At 48.0% G+C, this 19,465-nt stretch overlaps 1 long non-coding RNA gene across 1 annotated transcript; it reads right to left on the reverse strand.

Annotated features, from left to right (window-relative positions):
• Positions 1-17,197: 17,197 nt before the first annotated feature.
• LOC120967356 (uncharacterized) lies at positions 17,198-19,122 on the reverse strand. Its single transcript, XR_005761159.2, has 3 exons — positions 18,764-19,122; positions 18,007-18,082; positions 17,198-17,751 (listed from the first exon to the last, which is right to left on the reverse strand). It is a non-coding gene; the product is annotated as an uncharacterized lncRNA (long non-coding RNA).
• Between the last annotated feature and the right edge of the window lie 343 nt (positions 19,123-19,465).

The following is a 19,465-nucleotide window of genomic DNA, read 5'->3' on the forward strand; positions in this document are numbered from 1 at the left end:
TCCTCAGCATGACTGCCTTCAGCGTCGTCCTGATAATAATCATTGTCAATGAGATGTACAAAAAATGAACCAAGAGAGTCAAGTTCTACCTCTGGTTCTGGATTACCCACATCATCATCAGCTGGTGGATCGGAGGATGCAGTAGTCCTTCTCTTGGCAGGTTTTTTAATAACCTTGGTCTTTGGACGAACTGGCTTGACCGGTTTGTCTTGCGGCTTCGCCGGTTTGTCTTGTGACGGTTTCTTGTTCCATAACGGATCATCACCCTCTCAGAAAATAATCACACTTTCAGAGAATATTTGGACAGAAGCAACGTCAAATAAAAGATTATATGATTCTTATAGCTGGTGGTTTGTTGAAGGTGCAGAAAGGGAGTAGTCTGGTTTGGGCACAGATAGCCTCCGGTTCGTTCAGTATCTTTTTTACAGCTTCAGTGACTTCTGCATCTGTGAGCTGAATGTCAATATGCCGCTGAGCATCCTTCAAACTCCCCGTGTACTCACACATCAAACCGGGGCGCTAGCTTAAGGGCAGAATACTCCAGCTTATCCAGCAACGAGCAAGATCCACTCCTGTCAAACCGTTCGCCATGAAGGCTCTGAGCTTTGATAATTGGGGAGCATAGTTGGCCCTTTCTCTTGCTGTCAACCTTTGAGGAAAAGGATGTGTATTGCTAAGGCATTCAGGGCGGTACCCGGTAGGGGGTTCTCATCAGATGGAGATGTATCCATGCAGTAAAACCAAGTCTGGTTCCACTCGTTGGGGTGACTGTGGAGTTTGGGATGAGGGAAGGTGACTTCCTTCCTTTTTTGAACCGCCATTCCGCCCAATTCCGTATTGGGTCCATCTGAGAATTTTGTGCGATGGTTTAAGTGAAAGAAATCCCTAAACAGTTCGACTGAAGGTTCCTCTTGCAGATAAACCTCACAAAAGACTTGGAAGTGGCAGATGTTGGTCACAGAATTGGGACCGATGTCTTGAGGGCGCAGCTGAAAATTGGCCAGTACATCCCGGAAATTTTTTGAACCGGGAGGGCTAAAACCTCGTCCGAGATGATCAGCGAATACGACTACCTCTCCATCCTTGGGTGTAGGAGGATTTTCCGGGCCAGGGACCCTCCAGTGGATGACATCTTTTTTAGCTAAAGCGTCCGTTTTTACAAGGTTGCTTAACTTCTCCTCGGTTACTCGAGAGGGAGCCCAATTGCATTCATAGACTTGCTTGGCCATGACAAGGGAAATCTGAAACATGATTATTGCCGGTTTAATAATTACAGTGGAGAACTATACAGCGGTATGAGGATACAAGCATATTGACAAACCGGATTTGGTTATTCGTAAACCGGAGTCTGACAATGGAAACAATGTAATGCATTGGTGGTTCAACATGGGACTAATGGTATCTACTGGGTCATCATTTGGTATATAAAGTTAAACCGCCCAATTTGGTGTTAAGGATGTATAAGTGAAGAGAAAAACAGGTTTCACAAGTTGGCATTGTAATTTTGGATCTACCGCATGTCAGAAAATGAAAATATATTCAGACCTAAATATTGGTACCGAAGCAGTTGATGAAGATTCAGATGGGATTTTCTACTTAAATGAGATGAGTTGGATATCAAACAGGTGCTAAAACTACCACCGCGCAAGATCTGTGTGGTTCTTGGATCTAATCCATGGATATAAGTAAGGATAAAGAAGGTTCGGGCGAAGAACACTGATGAACGACAGAAACCCTAAGTGCAGATCTATTGTAAGAGAAGGGAAACTTACAGACGCTGTCGAGCAGCGGCGGCGCGCGGAGGAGCTCTGTACGTTCAGGTCGATGCAGCGGCCAAGGTTGGTGCAGCAGTCGAAGGTCGACGGCGGCGGCTGAGGTCGAAGGCTCGGGCGTCGCGAGGATGACGATGATGCGAAGAGGTACGAGGGGGGAAATGGAAAGACCCCCAGGCCCTATTTATAAGGGAGATAAACGACAAGCGCGAAAATCGAGGAGATGAATTTTTTTTATGAGGCGGAGCTGTCGCCTCGATTGTCGGAGGCTCATTAATGAAGGTGGATTATACAGAGTTTTAAATAGCAGGTGACGTCACGGCGGTTTACCATGATCCTAGAAGATGACATCACGACGGTTTACAAGATTATATGAAGATGTTGAAGAAGCAAATTTCTTAAGTATTGAGGATTGACATGAACCAGTTCAAATCAATCTGGGGCCTAATGTTGGGGATATTACCACTGGGCGTAAACCGGCCAGGAGAGGCCGGGTTAACCCCATAAGTAGTTCATCCGTATCTCAAGCCTATGAAGACAGACGGTGACGCTTCATGAAGGCCCAGGGCCCAAAGCCGGTTTAAGGCCCGTAGACACAAACCGACATTGATATGTAAACTTGTGTTGTAAGATGGAGGTAGCAGAGACCGAGCCGGACACGATTATGAGCCGGCCTCGGAGTCTGTAAACCGACGGGCGTCAACCCATGTATATAAGGGGACGACCCGGTGGCGGTTCAGGGAGAACAGACAACACGTCGAGACTCAGGCAAAGCGTATTCGCTCCCTGGTCATCGAAACCCCATCAATTCCATCACAACTAGACGTAGGCTTTTACCTTCATCGTAAGGGGCCGAACTAGTATAAAACTCTCTTGTGTCCCTTGTCCGCTTTAACCCCTTTAAGCTAACCCGTAGCGATGGCTCCACGACTAAGTCCTTTCTCTAGGACATCTGCCGTGACAAAACCACGACAGCCCCAGTGCCTCAGGCTGCTGAAGAAGAAGAAGATTATTCTGTTATTTTGAGGAAGCTGAAGCCAAAGATCCCTGATCACAATGATGCACACCCAGTTGCAGAGAACATGAAAATCAGGAAGGATTCAGGATTGAGGCTATCGAGAGTGTCTGATCCATATGCCACCAGGAGAAGGACTGTTGTGGACTACAGATTCCCCAATAAGGAACAGCAGGACTTCTATGAGACTGTTTTACTTGACAAGAAGCCCATAGTGTGTGACTTGAGATGGGTTGATTGGAAATACATCAAGGAGAATGAGGATCACTTCCCTGGTGTATATGACAGCTTCAAGGCATGTGGAGTTGATGAGTTTGTTGCTCAGAAGTTCACCAAGTGGAATGATGATCTCATTATGCAATTCTACTCCACTGCACACTTCTATCTGGATGGAAGGATTGTGTGGATGTCTGAGGGTACTAGGTACCAGTCTACTGTTGAAGAATGGACAAAACTCATAAATGCTCCTGAGGAACATGAGGATGACTTGGATGTCTATGCCAAGAAGAAGAAAGACCACAACTCTATGGCAAATATGTACAAAGAGATCCCTGATGATGCTTTGGACACACATAAGTTTGGATCTGTACACTATTTGTTGTCTGGTCTGCCTACAATCAATTGGATTCTGAGGCACACACTTCTTCCCAAGTCAGGTGATCACAAGATGATCAGAGGACATGCTATCAACTTGTTGCACATATTTGATGTCCCACAGAAGTTCAAATTGATGAGCCTGATTGTGGAAACAATCAAGAGGACTGCAGCTGATCAGAAGAGGAGTTGTGGATATGCCCCACACATCCAGGAGCTCATTAACTCAAAGATGGTCAAGGGCAAGTACATCTTGGACAAAGAGCATCTTCCCATCTATCCTGAATTTGAGGACAACACAGTAGTCATGACTGAGAATGAACCATCATCTGTGCAAGCACAAGAGAAGAAAGCCAAAGCTAAAGCTGAGAAGGCTGCAAAGATGCCAACTATGGAAGAGGCATCTCAGATATTCTTGAAGAGCAAGCAAGACCAGCTTGGATATCTGATCCAATCCACTCTGAGGATTGAGCAGGGGTTGGCCACCCTGACCAAGAACCAGGAGAGCTTGGAAAGGATAGTTGAGACAAAATTCCATGACCTTGATGTCAAGATCACAGAGATCCAAACTGCAGTTGAGCAACTTCAGGAGGAAGCAGAGGAGAAGAAGGGCAAGTCTACCACAGATGCATTTGCTAGGGTGCCCAGAGGACAGAGATCTGCTGCAGTGCTAGTGACAGACACTAGAGCTACAGCATCAGCACCAGTAGCTACAGCTCCAGTCCCAACTCCAGCAGCTACTCCACCAGCTCCAGCCACTTCATCAGAAGCTTTCGTCCTTGGCATTCTCTCAACACCACCTCCCGAAGATCAAGCCTGAGAGTCATTTAGCACTATGCATTTTCAAACTTTTTGGTAACTTGTTGCCAAAGGGGGAGAAAAATGTATAGATCATAGGCTTCGAGAGAGAGAGTGTTGGTTTTTATCTCTCTTTGCACTCTTTTTGGTTGGTTTGAAACTTGTTTGCGTGCTTGTGTGATACTACTTTATGTCCTTGTGAGATACTTATTTGGTCAAGTGTTTGATCATATGCTACCCTTAATGCTTGTTGGTTAATGCTATTCTTCATATCATATTAGGATCATTCACTTTGCTTGGTGATGAGTGCATGCTTTTAATCTCTATCATTTTGAGCGCTCCACCAAGATGTATGTGACATGGAAGAGTAACCCATGATCCTAATCGATTGTGCATTTGCATTCAAAAGCAAATCTTAAATAATGCACAAATTTAGGGGGAGCTCTTGCTTATCACATACTTCTCAAAGCGACGATGTTTTTCAATCTTATGTATCATTTGTCGAAGCTTTGATCTATATGTTGTCATCAATTACTAAAAAGGGGGAGATTGAAAGTGCAACTATCCCTGGGTGTTTTGGTAATTCCTAACAACATATAGCTCATTCAGCTAATGCCATTTCAAGATAAATATTTCAGGAAAGCTCAATGTTTGGCATGGCATGGATTAGAAAGTGGACCCTTCAAAATGCTAAGGACAAAGGATTGGCTCAAGCTCAAAGCACAGGACTCTAAATTATCTATTTTAGTGATCCAAGATCACATTGAGTCTATAGGAAAAGCCAATACTATTAAGAAGGGATGAGGTGTTGCTTAATGAGGATGTTGCTCAAAATGCTTAAGTGATATGCTCCAAAACCCTCCACTACTTTCTCATATCCACATTTGTCCCAAACCAAAAAGTCCAACTCGGCCCCACCGAATCTTTTCATCCGGAGCCACCGAGTTCAGTTGACATAGCCACTGCCAGAAACCCTAATCAATTCGGTCTCACCGAGATGGGATTGCAAACTCTCTGTTTCCCTTCGTAACGTTTCGGTCAAACCGAGATGAGCGATCGTTCCCACCGAGATTGCAATGCAAACTCTATGTTTCCCCTTCGTAACATTTCGGTCCAACCGAGATGAGCGAATCGGTCCCACCGAGTTTGCCTGACCAACTCTTTGTTTGGCTATTACCAAAATCGGTCTCACCAAGTTTGTGTAATCGGTCTCACCGAGATTACGTTATGCCCTAACCCTAATGACATCGGTCCCACCGAGTTGACATGTCAGTCCCACCGAGACTCCTAACATTCACATTTTGAACTAAATTGGTCCAACCGAGTTCTCTGAATCGGTCCCACCGAGTTTGGTGATTTGTGTGTAACGGTTAGATTTTGTGTGGAGGCTATATATACCCCTCCACCCACTCTCCATTCGTGGAGAGAGCCATCAGAACATGCCTACACTTCCAACACATATTTTCTGAGAGAGAACCACCTAAACTTGTGTTGAGGTCAAGATATTCCATTCCAACCACATAAATCTTGATATCTAGCCTTCCCCAAGTTGCTTTCCACTCAAATCTTCTTTCTACCAAATCCAATCCTATGAGAGAGAGTTGAGTGTTGGGGAGACTATCATTTGAAGCACAAGAGCAAGGAGTTCATCATCAACACACCATTTGTTACTTCTTGGAGAGTGGTGTCTCCTAGATTGGCTAGGTGTCACTTGGGAGCCTCCGACAAGATTGTGGAGTTGAACCAAGGAGTTTGTAAGGGCAAGGAGATCGCCTACTTCGTGAAGATCTACCCTAGTGAGGCAAGTCCTTCGTGGGCGACGGCCATGGTTGGATAGACAAGGTTGCTTCTTCGTGGACCCTTCGTGGGTATAGCCCTCCGTGGACTCGCGCAACCGTTACCCTTCATGGGTTGAAGTCTCCATCAATGTGGATGTACGATAGCACCACCTATCGGAACCACGGATAAAAAATCTCCGTGTCAACATTGCGTTTGCTCCTTCAAACTCATCCCTTTACCTTCATATGCAATTGTTTTACATTCCGCTGCTATACTCTTAGAATTGCATGTGTAGGTTGATTGCTTGACTTGTGTTAAGTTGCTAAAATCTGCCAAGAACTAAAATTGGGAAAAGGCTAGATTTTTATTTGGTCAAGTAGTCTAATCACCCCCCTCTAGACATACTTTCGATCCTATACCTGCCAAAGGGCAGCTGCCGCCGGCAGGGCATCAAGCCCTGGCCATAGAGACAGCCGCGCCCATGGCTGAGGAAATGCCTTTGGTCCTTGCCGTCGAGCCCCAGGCTCCGGCGTGGGCGCAGCACACTGTCCGATTCTTCCAAACAGGGGAACTTCCTGAGGAGCAGGAAGAAGCGGAGAAAGTAGCCCGCCGGTCCGCCCTGTATCAGTTCGTCGACGACGTCCTATACAGGAGAAGGCCGAACGGCGTGAAATTAAGGTGCATCCCCCGGGAGGAAGGACTGGACCTGTTGGCAGAGATACATGGAGGCATATGTGGCTCCCACATAGGGTCGAGGGCCCTTGCCGGGAAGGCGTTCCGGCAAGGTTTCTTCTGGCCCACCGCCCTCCAGGATGCGACGACACTAGTAACCAAGTGTGAAGCGTGCCAGTTCCATTCAAAGACGCTTCATCAACCAGCTCAAGCCCTTCAAACAATCCCTCTCTCCTGGCCATTCTCGATCTGGGGGCTCGACATACTGGGCCCTTTCCCCCGTGCTGTCGGGGGCTTTGAGTACTTGTACGTCGCAATCGACAAGTTCACAAAGTGGCTGGAAGTGGAAGCAGTGAGAAAGGTGACTACTCAGTCAGCTATCAAGTTTTTCAAGGGACTGGTCTGCCGTTTTGGGGTGCCGAACAGAGTCATCACCGACAACGGCACACAGTTCACAAGCCACACCTTCATGCAATACATTCAAGACCTTGGCAGTAAGGTCTGTTTTGCTTCCATGGCACACCCCCGGAGCAACGGCCAAGCAGAGAGGGCGAATGCTGAAGTGTTGCGATGCCTCAGGACAAAGACTTTTGACAAGCTGCGCAAGAGCGAAAAGCGCTGGATTGATGAATTGCCGGCGGTTCTTTGGTCGATCAGGACGACGCCAAATCGAGCCACCAGCCAGACACCTTTTTCCCTGGTATACGGGGCGGAAGCAGTTCTCCCCACGGAACTCATATACGGGTCACCTCGAGTGCTTGCTTATGATGAGCTTGAGCAAGAGCAGTTGCGCCAAGATGACGCGACACTCCTTGAGGAAGATCGTCTTCGGGCGGCTGTGAGAGCAGCACGCTACCAGCAAGCCTTGTGCCGCTACCATAGCCGCAAGGTTCGTGCCCGGAGCTTTGAGGAAGGCGACCTTGTTCTCCGGTGCGTTCAGTCGGCCACGAATTCCAACAAGTTGACGCCAAAGTGGGAGGGCCCTTATCGGGTAACACGAGTCACCAGGCCCGGCGCAGTCCGCCTGGAGACCGAAGATGCTGTCCCAGTGAGCAACTCCTGAAACATCGAGCATCTTCGCAAGTTTTACACATAAGGCGCGGCTTGCCGGGCCTCCCGGCAAGCCACCTTTTGTACAAGCTTTGCCGGCAAGGCATGTCACCCTTCGTACAAAGCCAGGCGCAGACCCTGAGCATAAATAAATGAAGCGCTGGCGCCCTAAGTTATAGCATGCATGCTAGGTCGAGTCCCTTCCTTGGTTAGGGTTGATAGTGCTTAGCGGCGACTAACCCCTAGCCTAGAGGTCGAGTGCGCGTCTCTCTATTTCTTTTCTGTCCTCTTTTGGTTCGCATGGCACATGAGCGCTTCTGCTGAGCTACTTGGAAGAAAGGGCACGGGCCGGCGTCTCAACCCCGGCAAACCAAGGTTGCCGAGGGCTGCAAGTGCAAGGATCCAACCGTGGCGAGATGAGGTTGCCGGGGGCTGCAGATCCAGATAAGTCTTTTATCCCCTGTCATGCATTTCTTTATGAGCTGGGATATGTGAAACCTCGCTTTATTTCTAGGCCACTGTGCTCCCCTTTTCCATACCCAAGGATTATCTCCCGGGCCTGGATTTGGTTGTAGTCGCGGCGGCAAGGAAATAGAACGAGGAGCCTGAGCCCGCTTCATCCTTGCCTCCGCCAAGGGCGCGAGAATGGTCGAGCAAAGTGGGGGAACGGCAAGGCCTGTTGCCGGGTGGAAAACGTTTATCTTGAATAGTAACAAGGACTCGCTATTTGTCGTGGGCTCCATCCATGAAGAAAACCCCCGCCAAACACCCCTTTTTCATTAAAAACATCCCGTACAGGTACAGTTCATATGAGACAAAAAACATGTACAAGGGGGATTACAAGCTTTTGATTTAACGATGCCCGAGGGCATACAGATTAAAAAAGAGACAAGATGCCTGTAATCCCTTTCTTGTCCCTCTCCTCAGGAGGTAGGTCAAGGAGGCAAAAGGGCAAAAGGGGCGCCTAGGCGAGCTACGAGCAGCAGAAAGCACCAAGAGAACACCCCGGTGGCCGCCCACGGATGGGCCGGTGATGACGGTGCCGGGAAAGGAGCTGGAAGACGAGGCGGCAAGACCGGCAATATGCGATGAAGGCGTCAGTGCCCGCGTACTCTGAGTTGACAGCCTTGCCGCCCGCCCTCTTCCTCTTCCGCAGCCTCTCGACGCCAGCCGCCCAAGGAGACGGCCCCGAGAAGTTCAAGGAGCTAGCCCCTCCCCCGGCAAAACTCTGCCGGAGGAGCGGCCGGGTGCAGATGCTGCTGCTGCCGCACCCGCCCAGGCGCGGGGTGTCCGACGCCTAGTCGGACTCGTCCCCATCGTCTGCCCCGCTGTCCTCCTCATCGCTTTCGCTCGAGGAAGAGCTTCCGTCGTCAGAATCTCCGTCGGAGGAGCTCTCCATGCAGCACTTCAGGGGAGTCCCGAAATCTCCGAAGACCTTGACGGAGAGCAGGCCGTCCTCCATTAATTTGAAGTAGAGGACGAGCCCCGCCGTCAAGCTGTGGATGCGAGCGAACGTCTTCCATCCACGACGGAGGTACATGACCCGAGGAGCCGGGAAGTCGACGTCGACCCGCGTGCCCCCATTCCCGCAGCCCCTCATGTGCAATCTGAGGGATTGTGGCGGGTCACGCTCCATCTCCCGAGCGAACGGGGCAGGAACACGAAGACGGCGACGCGGAGGCCGGCGCAGCCTGATGAAGAACTCACGGGGCTGGTCTCCGACATGGCCTTCCATCGGAAAAAGCATCGTTGGCGGGGGCGAAGCCGGCGCGCCGCCCCGTCCTCCTCTTCCCCGAGCACCACGACCTCTGCCCCGGCCTCGCTCACGGCCTCGCCCCCTCCCCCTTCCCCTCGTGGCCGGCTCCACCACCGCGGGCTCAAGAGGAGGAGGGACGCGCTGTCGAGCAGCAACCCTCGCCGCCACCGTTGAGGGACCGGGATTCCCTCTCTCTATGGCAAGTGAGAGGAAGAAGCAGAAGCAGGAGGAGATAGATGACAGAAGAGTGTGGGATGCCATTTCCCCCTCCCCCTCCTTATAGAGGGGCGGGGTCGGGGCTCGGCCGCCCCGCTCGGCCAATCTAGCCACCAGGGGCGCAGGGAATCGAGACCGACCCGCTGCCCCAATTAGCGACGGCCCGGTTTCCCGTCTCCACCGCTTGCCACCCCAAGCGCATGAAGGACGCGTGGCGAACGTGCAGAATCAAGAGGGCGGGTGAAGCGACCTCTCCCCGCCCCGTGATCGTGGTGTGTGGACGCCTTGAAGACCGCGACCCGGCCCCGCGCAGTAAATGAGCCGCGCCTCCACGCCTCCCTCTTTTTATGGGGAAGACGCGAGCCGCCTCTTTACCCTGATGTGACGCATGCATGCAAAAACTGCCACACGCATGCCGCCCACGTCACGCGCACCCCTCCATGCTGCGCCACACCGCGCGCGGGGCATGGGACGCAGCACGCGAAAAGTTTTACCGCGGTAAAAACCGCCCCGCCTGCCCGCGCACCGCTTTGGGCCTGGCCCAACAACGTATCGCGCTTATGTGTGGCCCAGGCCCGGGGGCTCCTGTTGGTGTACAAACAAAGGGCGCGTCTTTGTACCCCTTTACCTGTGCACGGGCAGTCGGAGCCGCGCCCACGGCCACACCAAGCAGAGCAGGGAAGGTGAACCAAGGTAAAACCGAAGCCCGAGGCAGCCAGAGCAACGCCAAGACCAAGACTACAAAAAAGCAGAGGGGCGGAGCAGTTTCCCCCGGCAAGACCCTTGCCGGGGACGGCCTCAACAGCCCCGGCAAGACCCTTGCCGGGGCAGCGCGCCCAAATACCAACAGAGCGAGCCACCCTCGAGTCCACATCCCCAACACCATCGACCACGTTGGGCCAGGGCTCGGGAGGCACCTCTGTGGTGGCATGCAGATCTTTGTGAAGACAAGGAATACTCAAGATCAGATGAGGATTAGAAGACGACGACCCTCGGCAAGATCCTTGCCGAGGAAGGCCACTAGATCCCCGGCAAGGTCCTTGCCGGGGACGATAGCGCGCCACGGCAAGACCCTTGCCGGGCCACCCGGCAAGGCCCTCACCAAGGACGCCAGCAGGGCCACCGCCAGGCCTGTGCCAATCAAGTTTCCACAGCCGTTCGCATGCAGCTGCCAGCTCAACCAGCTGAGCAGGCGCCTGCGTGGCAACATGCAGCTCCCGGGCAACTCGACAAGCGCCTGCGTGGCGGCATGCAGATCTTCGTGGAGGCTCCACCATCGTGCCACCTCAGCTGCCTGCCTGCCTACATGGCACCGCATGCCTCACTGGCCAGGACGCGTGTCGAAGCGAGGAGGAGCGGCGACGGACGGGACGGGCCTCGCCCCCGTCCCCGATAAAGCTAGGGGACACCTCAGCAGCGCATTAAATGTGTCTTGTCCTGTAATACGAGCGATAAGCTCGCAATACCGTACGCCTTTCCACCTCCTATGTGCCACTGTGGCAGCCCCTTTCGACTATAAAAGGAGGCCCATTGCGTACTGTAGAGGGATTCGGCTCTTTGGGACCGCGCACCCCACCATAGCTAGTTCGAGAGCACAAGAACTTTCTGAAATACACCCACCAAAGCAGGACTAGGGTTTTATGCATCCTCGCGGCCCGAACCTGGGTAAACGATCCTTGTGCTGATTACTAATCCTGCCCTTCTCACAACCCTGCGCCCCGGCAACCGTAGTAGGGATTCTTGTGATCCCATAGGTGTCATTCCACACCGACACCATGCATCGCTTCAAAATCGAAATTGTATATTCGAAACTTGTGGATTGCAATTTTTAGTTCAAGCTAGTTCTTTCGGTTGGAAAACTTGAGCTAGTTTTAACTTGTAAGCAGGATAAGTCATGTAACATTTGCCATATGTAGATAACAGACTAAGAGGACATTCTAAATCTAGAAATGCCAAGCAGCAGCAATACATCACTAGGTCGGCATTACACTCAAAATTCATTACATATGTTGTTTCTTTGTTACGAAAAAACATCAACGTACTTGGCATATTAATAATCAAGCACCTAATGCAAGGATTATGACAACAAAGCAGGTTATTAATCTACGGAAGAAGTCACTAGCATAAGACATGATTGACTGTATGGATCAGTTGCCATATGAAATGCTGAATTTAACATTACTGGCTCCTTTCAGTTTATCAATTAAGCATGTGAATGCCCTCCCGGTTTATTAGTTCAGATAGTTTTGACCTGGCAATTATCACTTATCAGTGCCTCTTGTTTTTTTTTTTTTGAGACAATCAGTGCCCGCCCCGGGCCCCCAAAATCCAGGGGCCCCTCCCCAGACGCGCAGGTAGCCCATGGGCCATTGCCCAGAGAGGTAGGCGAGGGGGAGCAGCAACGCTTCGATCACGCAGAGGCAACCTTCATTCCTAAAAAAGAGGCGAACATTCCTTCGATCGGGCAAACGCTGCCTTCCTCCGATCCCTAATTGCCTGGATCGCTGGACGCGCACATCCTCGTGCATCTGCCGCCGGAGCCAGACGCCAGTTCAATGGCTTCACGTTCGAGCGCCAATTGTCTGATGATCGATGCCGATCCAATCTCTTCAGGTGCTCCGTATTGCAGTTACATATTCCCCACACAGGTATATTGCTAATTAAGTACGTATCTCTTAAGAAATTTACTTTAGCATACAGATTGCCTACTTTGCATTGTTCATTGAAAAAAAGGAGAGAGCGGCCTCTTTGTTTTCATTTACTAACTAAAATCACAATGTTTTTACAGTACCTTCACCACATGTATATTTCTTTTGGAAATATACATGTTCATTAGGGCATGTACAACGTGGCATATGAGCGAATGTGAGCGCTTTATAAATCTTGTATTCATTATTATTGCTGTATAATGTTTATATTAAGGGTCCCAAATTTTATTTCGCCCCGGGCCCCCAAAATCTCAGGACCGGCCCTGTCCATACTCTTCGGGGATATCCGCAGGCGGTGCTTCTTTGGAATGGGGAACATATCCCATGCGGACAAACTGATAGGATAATCCTGGTATGCAACACGAAGTAAACCGGGCATGCGCATTTTGTGCATCCATCACAGTCGATTCTTTGCATTTTGTAAGAACTAGTAGAGTGCCCGTGCGTTGCCACGGGCTCTTGAAAAAGTTTACAAGAGTTACATGTTAAATTTAACATGCACAAACAATATAACACAAACACAATTACTGAATAATTGAAGTCCATTTTGCAATGAAAATTGATAACAAAAAGAAAGACTAATGACATGTCCATGTAACCAACGGAGCGATGTTCCAGCTAAACATCTATTACAAAATTATCAATATCTAGATGATGCGCTTAAGAAATTCTTTAACAATATCAGGAAAGTTGCCTTTAGCTTCATTCCCACGGTGTTTTAGCAGGTACTCCCTCCGTTCGGAATTACTTGTCGTAGAAATGGATGTACCTAGACATTTTTTATAATAAAAACTGCTTCCTCAACTCATACCCATCCTGCACAAACAATATATGTAGTTAGTGTGCAAATTTCATGCCAAAGGTCTTAAAACATGTAACGGACAATACTCACCGCGCAAACCGGCTTGATCAATTCTGTACCGTTCCACCAGAGCATAAAATGAAAAACAAAATAGCTAGACACATTCCTGTAATATTTTAAATTAATAATGTAAAGAATATAGTGATAACAAAAATAAATGTTCATTTTATTATGAATTCATTACCCGTCTATACTCGTTGGAATACCAAACGGAAATAAACGTTGCCATTTATAAATATTGGAATTCCAACCAGGCAGCTTTATTTCGAGTGCTTCTTTGAAATCCCTTGCAAAAGTTTTAAATTTCAGTGCATGCCCCAAATTTTTACCCTCTGACGATTGTGATGTTTGAATAGGGTCCATAATATATATCCGACGTGCCTCTTTGTCGATCACGTACAAGATGTATCGGCCTATGGATGCATAGCAAAGATAAATCTACAAGTGGAGCTATTAAAAACAACAATAAACCATGATAACAATAAACAAAATACTTTACTTACCATGTTGCACGATGAGATGTTGTTGTTCATCCCAGGCCAACTATCAAATAACGTTGCCAACGTCTGGATAGTTTCCTTCTCGCAAAACTTCTGACCTCTTGTTGACTCTAGCATCATGGACTAAGTAAAAAAACTAAATATTGCTTCAGCATGTTAATACTAATGCCACATAAAATACAGAGTTATGATAAGTTACACAAAATCATAGATCCATGTAGTGTATATGAGGGTCTGTGAAATATATATATGATGAAATATAAATGATATTTTCTACTGCATAATATAATCATATATAATATCTGAAAAAATAAAAGTGAAACTAACACAACTATTTTCTCTATAAAAACATATTTGATCTTATTAGGAAAATATGTTGATTAAATAATTGTACTAACACAAAACTCCGTAATTTTTGTTTTATCTAATAGCATATATATTTTCTGTATTGCTTTATAAAACTCCGTAAATTTTTGGCTTCCAACGTCATTACCTTGGATCCCGTGTCCCTTGATTCTTTTTTAACGTCAACATTAGTCATGTTTATCTCTCTCATAATATGTCGAAAAAACATATAGAGAAATACAACTTCTGATAAAAACAATTATTTTTATGCATGTCTTCTAATTATATAAAATTCGATGAGTATTCAGTCCGGTACATGGTCCATCATTCTTACGTAGTGATTTCATCAATTGACATTTTCAAAGATCATCTAAAGCAATTAGAGCAACTCCGACGGGCCGACCCAAACGGACGGCGATTTCGTCCGCTTTTTGTCCGTTTGGGTCGGCCGCCTGCCCGGCGTCCGCCCTGTTTTTCATATTGGTCGGCAGCGCGCCCAACGCGCCGACCCATATGTGCAGGCGTGGCGAGCTGGCCGCCCAATTTTACAATGCATTCAACATATTGTGAAATGAAAATTTAACAAGCAAAATAGTTTAGCCACCCAAATAAATAGTATAGTTTTACAGGCCAAATAAAAATAAAAATGTTTCACATAGTTTTGCAAACGAATAAAAGAAGATACATCTATTGGTTGCCAACATGAGTCCACATATGCTCAACCAAATCATTTTGCAGTTGCACGTGAGTTTCCCAATCACGCATGTCTTCATGAAACTGAGTGAACTGCTCAAATGTTGCCGCTACTCCATGCTCAGGCACAACATTCTCACCCTGAAACTGAAAGCCTTGATCGTACAGATGTTTCGGGCGCTCGTCTTCTAGATCATATTGTGCATGATCACACAAGCAGTCATCACCTCCAATAGTTTCTGCGTGCTCCAAGTATTAGCAGGATACCGAACGATGCCCCATCGAGATTGCAAAACACCAAAGGCACGCTCGACATCCTTTCTAGCACTCTCTTGCTCTTGGGCAAATCTTTTCCTTTTCTCTCCGACAGGGTTGGGTATTGTCTTTACAATAGTGGTCCACTGAGGATAGATACCGTCACCCAAATAGTAACCTTTGTCGTAGTTGTGGGCGTTGACAGTAAAGTTCACCGGTGGGCTGTTGCCTTCGGCAAGCCTAGCAAACACCGGCGAGCACTGAAGCACATTGATATCATTGTGTGATCCAGCCATGCCAAAGAAAGAGTGCCAGATCCAGAGATCTTGAGACGCCACGGCCTCTAGTATGACAGTGCAAGCCCTGACATGTCCCTTATATTGCCCTTGCCAAGCAGAAGGGCAGTTCTTCCACTCCCAGTGCATGCAGTCTATGCTGCCAAGCATCCCCGGGAAGCCCCTGCTAGCATTCATCGCCAACAAACAGGCTGTATCTTCAGCTGTCGGCTCTCTCAAGTACTCAGGGCCAAACACAGCAATCACAGCCTTGCAGAACTTATACAGGGACTCTAGGCATGTAGACTCGCTCATACGGACGTACTCGTCAATGAGATCACCGGGCACTCCGTATGCAAGCATTCGGATGACGACAGTGCATTTTTGATAAGAGGAGAAACCAATCTTGCCGACGACATCCTCTTTGCACTCGAAGTAGTCATCATAGCCAACCACTCCCTCTCTAATACGGTTGAAAACATGCCTACTCATACGGAACCGGCGGCGGAATTTGTGATGTTTGAACAATGGGTTTGTTGTATCAAACTAGTCCTTCCAGAGAAGGAAATGCCCGCTCTCCCGGTTACGATTCAACGCCGGAAGGTGGCCCGGAATGGAGCCACGGAACAGCGGCCGCTGGTTGTTGAGGTGGTGATGGACCAACATGGCAGCCAATATCTCCTCCTCGTCGTCGGACGATGAATCGTCGGAGTCGCAAATGAAATTGTGGAAAAAGAACTCGTCGGCGGAGTCCATTTTCGTACCTTGGCAAACTGTCGAACAGCTTGCGGGCGTCGAAGAAGGAGACGGCCGGCGAGGGGAGACGCGGCGCCCACAGACCAGCTAGCTGCCCTGCCGGAGTCCGACGAGTGTGACGGCATCCGACGAGTGTGCCGGTCGTATGTGGCGGGGGCGGCGAGGCGTCTTCTTGGTCGCGGGCGGCTGGGCGGTGGGGGAAGCGGCGGCGGGAACCTGTTTGCTCCCCGGCGGCAAAACGGCGGCGGCGGGCGACTGGGGGCAGGGGCGGCGTTGCTGGGCGGATGTGGAGGCGGCGGCAGCTAGAAGAGTCGCCGGCAAAAATGGGCGGCGGCGTCGGTAACGGAGGAGGCGGGGGTGAGGGTTGCTTGTTGGCCGGGAGGAGGGGAGGCCAATGTGCCACAGACCAGCGGGCCCGGGGACAGGAGTAGGCGAGCGCGCGCGCGTCCGTCGCGTGTCCGCACCAACGCAAATCAGACTCAAAAAATGGGTCGGGAATGGGTCGCCCGCGAACGAAAAACGAACGCGCGTCCGTTTGGGTCGGCGCGTTGGGCCCCCTTTTCTGTCCGCGCCGACCCAAACGGACGGCCGCGGACGAAATGGGTCGCCCATTGGAGTTGCTCTTAGCTTTTATCTCCGATCTACAAAAGTTAACATATAAACAGATTTTATATAATTTTGTACTAACTTTGTACTAAGTTAACGACCCTTATTTTGAGATGAAGGGAGTACTAAAATTTTAAAATTAAAATAAGCTCATATACATTATATATTCATTGGTCAACTGCTAGATGCGTGCATCGACCCTTTTTAGTCGGAGTGAGTGGCATCGTTCTTTTTCTTAGACTGAATCGCATTGCAACTTTAATAAATTGTAGGCTAGCTAAGCTATAAATCACTTTTTAGTAATTATTCTTTAGAAATAACTTTTTAGGCTATGTGATATTTGTCATTGTATAAAAGAACACGTGGCATTTCTCTCATTGCAAACTGCTCTTTTTCCTCTGAAGCAAACACCGCTCATTTTCCTTGCATCTTAAAAAACCAATTCACTCTTAGGGCACAACGCTCACACCCACATCTCATTCTCCTGGTCTGCTTTCCCCGTCACGATTTCTCACTGTCACCTCCCCTCAACACCACAACAATCTGCCCGTGTCTTCCTCTCACCGCCATCTTCTCTCCCCTCTATGGTGGCCCTGGCCAATTCCCGGTGCTAAGGAGTGCACATCGTCGTAGCCAACTACTTAGGCCAAAAGGAGGAGTAACATTGACTTATTCAAGCGAAGGTAGCTGGGAGCAGAGGCAAGGCTGACGATGATATTGTTATGTTTATTCCCAGAATCTCACGGTCTAGCAAGAGAAACACGATTTATGTGTATATATACATTGAACATACAAGTACCAAAACGACATGGACTCTAATAGTCTTGAAACCTACCACACACGCACACGCACGCACGCACATAAAAAAACAAGCATCCACATATACAAAACATGCAATCAGAAGAAAGAAGAATACATTGAGTGGCTTGAGAGGGTTTCGCATGGTGGCAGAGCTTCACAGTCAGGCAACAGTGCGGATGAACACCTCGCTCACAACCTATGGATTTGGCTTCTTAACGGCATGGCTAAGTACGCCAGTGCCTCAGACTTCGGCATGAGACGTCTGGGAAACAAGTTCACTCCAGCGAGATGTAGAGTTCTATAAAAAAAAAGTATATTTCAGGATCTGGGGTTAGCAAATTTACTCCCAAATGATTAATACCATAGAAACATGAAGACGGATGCATGTCTGCTAATTTTAGCTATTATATCATATTAGTTGGATTAACATTACGTTGCTAAGATTATTAAATTAGCAGTGCACCCATGATGCTCTCACACAAAATTACACGCGTTCACTAAAAGAAGCATAGCGAACATTAGTCTGCAAGTAAATGATTTAAATAAATTATACCTCAACCAGCCTTGTCGCGCTCTAGTGCTGCCGCCGCCCTCGTTCACCGTATAATCTACGGCCCAGGTCGTTCTGCCTGTGTAAGAGACACAAGACATAGGAGACATGAGGAATGGAAGTGAGAATCCATATGAGGTCAGAAAATCATTTATCTGTATCTTCAATGAGGCAAATCCCCCTTCTGAATTGACAACAATTATCAAACCTTGCAATGCACCCATGATGGGTTGGATGACAGATTTAGTCTATGAGATAGAACCTCTGCCAATCTTGTTACTTGGGTCATTATTCAGTAGTCAATATCTTACAAAAGGAAGAGAGGTGTGGTAGACATGGCGGAGGAATCTTAACATACACTTCCCGGGAAAAAATATTAGCACCATAGTTTAAATGTGTATAAAAAGGAGTCCTATTGTGCTTCGAAAAGGGAGTCCGATTTTAGAGTAATCCAAGTTATTCAAGAGATTAACAATGAAACAAACTTTGCAATTTGAGTATTTCCTAAATGAAGTGATATGTACATGCACCAAATATTTGTAAAGTTATGACTAAAGAAGGGAAACCGCTACATTGAGTACTCAAAGCTAACGGAAGGAAGCCACATGATCGGGTATTTGAGGCATGCAATGTAAAACCTTAACCGGGATCAACTGCAATTGGGCAAACATACACTCAACACAACCTGGAACGCTCTGAAACAGAAGTTTAATATAGCAGTCAGCAACCGCGTATGCAAGGAAATACTGCAAGGAAATACCTTCGTGATTGTCAGAGATGGAAAGGTGTTGGGCAAGATGCACGGCTAGTTCGTGAGATAGACTTTGCGCCCTTAGGCTCCAGCATGGTGAAGTGGACCACACCTCCCGTATCCACCACGAAATCGATCTATGGCACGTACTCCTTCATTCTTCTGGGCCTAGAGAACCTGACACCGTTGATGTAGCTTGCTGATCCAAGACCAAACACGTAGAATGGCCGGTTTGCCCAATACGTTGTGTTGTGGTTGCACTCGTAAACATAATTGCAGTAGCTACTGATCTCATAGTGTTCATATCCTGCTTCTGAAAGGCGTTTCGAAGCCATCTTGTAGAAGTTCGCAGAGTCTCATTTGGGAGGAAATACACCAGACGTATAGCTGCGACATTAAAATGGAAGGAATGAGATCAGCACTAGTATTCAGTATGACACATTTACATAGGAAGATCACTTGATTCTTAATAGTACTCCCTCCGTTTCTAAATATAAGTCTTTTTAGATATTCCACTACAAAAAGGATGTATGTATACATATTTTATAGAGTAGATTCACTCATTTCGCTCCGTATGTAGTCCATAGTGGAATCTCTAAAAAGACTTATATTTCGGAACGGAGGAAGTACACAAATTTCACTGCAAATTAATGTGTTATAATTTTTTTAGAAACTTGGTCTTACACGGTAGTAGTATATTGCAATTGGTTG

Source organism: Aegilops tauschii, chromosome 6 (genome assembly GCF_002575655.3).
Source record: "Aegilops tauschii subsp. strangulata cultivar AL8/78 chromosome 6, Aet v6.0, whole genome shotgun sequence".
In the NCBI taxonomy this organism is placed as follows: Eukaryota; Viridiplantae; Streptophyta; class Magnoliopsida; order Poales; family Poaceae; genus Aegilops; species Aegilops tauschii.